Below are 1,024 nucleotides of genomic sequence, written 5' to 3' on the forward strand. Positions count from 1 at the left end.
AGAATATGGATCATTATTGGGATTTCTAGGACCACTCCCCATGTAATTGACCTGTTCAGAAGAGGGTTGAGCATAATCATAATTATCATTCTGTACAAAATTACCTGTCATGTCATAAGAGATCTCTTGAGGTGGATTTTGGGTGTTGATAGCTGAGACTTGCATGCCACCCATCTGTTGAGTAAGTAGACTCATTTGCTGAGATATAAGCTTGTTTTGAGCAAGAAGAGCATTAAGAGCTTCTACTTCCATGATGCCCTTTTTCTGGGAGGTCTCAGAGTTCACAGGATTCCTGTTAGATGAATATAAGTATTGGTTGCTGGCAACCAATTCAATAAGCTCAATTGTCTCCTCTGGTGTCTTTTTCTTGTGCAATGAACCTCCTGCGGAATTATCTAAGCACATCTTGGACATATCACCCAAACCTTCATAGAAGATATCCAGTTTGGTCCATTGGGAGAACATATCTGGAGGGCATTGCCTAGTTAGTAGCTTGAATCTCTCCCATGCTTCATACAGAGTTTCACCATCTTTCTGCCTGAAGGTCTGAACCTCCATCCTAAGCTTAGTCAGCTTCTTTGGTGGAAAAAAATTTAGCCAGAAACTCCGTAACCACCTTGTTCCAAGTATCCAAGCTCTCCTTGGGTTGGGAATCTAGCCATAGTCTTGCTCCATCCCTCAGAGCAAACGGGAAGAGCATGAGTTTATACACATCTGGGTTCACTCCGTTTGTCTTCACAGTATCACAAATCTGCAGAAAATTTGAAATGAATTGATTTGGGTCTTCGTGGGGAAGACCATGATATTGACAGTTTTGTTGCACCAGAGTGACCAGTTGAGGCTTCAACTCAAAGTTGTTTGCAGTAATAGGAGGCACCACGATGCTTTTTCCATAAAGATCTGCAGTTGGAGAAGAGTAAGAGCCGAGCACTCTCCGTTGTTGCTCATCCCCAATTGGATTTTCCACATTGACATTAACAGCGTTATTATTTGCCATAGTGGTCTCTGCAGCCGTGTAAAGTCT

The 1,024-nt window shown here is 42.4% G+C and overlaps 1 non-coding gene across 1 annotated transcript; it reads left to right on the forward strand.

The window, feature by feature from the left end:
* The first annotated feature begins 460 nt into the window (after nt 1–460).
* On the forward strand, nt 461–567 carry LOC148572758 (small nucleolar RNA R71). The gene has a single exon (XR_015906673.1). It is a non-coding gene; the product is annotated as a small nucleolar RNA R71 (small nucleolar RNA).
* Nucleotides 568–1,024: the final 457 nt, after the last annotated feature.

The sequence above is a fragment of the Arachis ipaensis genome, chromosome B2 (assembly GCF_059453495.1).
Source record: "Arachis ipaensis isolate K30076 ecotype BB chromosome B2, ASM5945349v1, whole genome shotgun sequence".
NCBI lineage: Eukaryota > Viridiplantae > Streptophyta > Magnoliopsida > Fabales > Fabaceae > Arachis > Arachis ipaensis.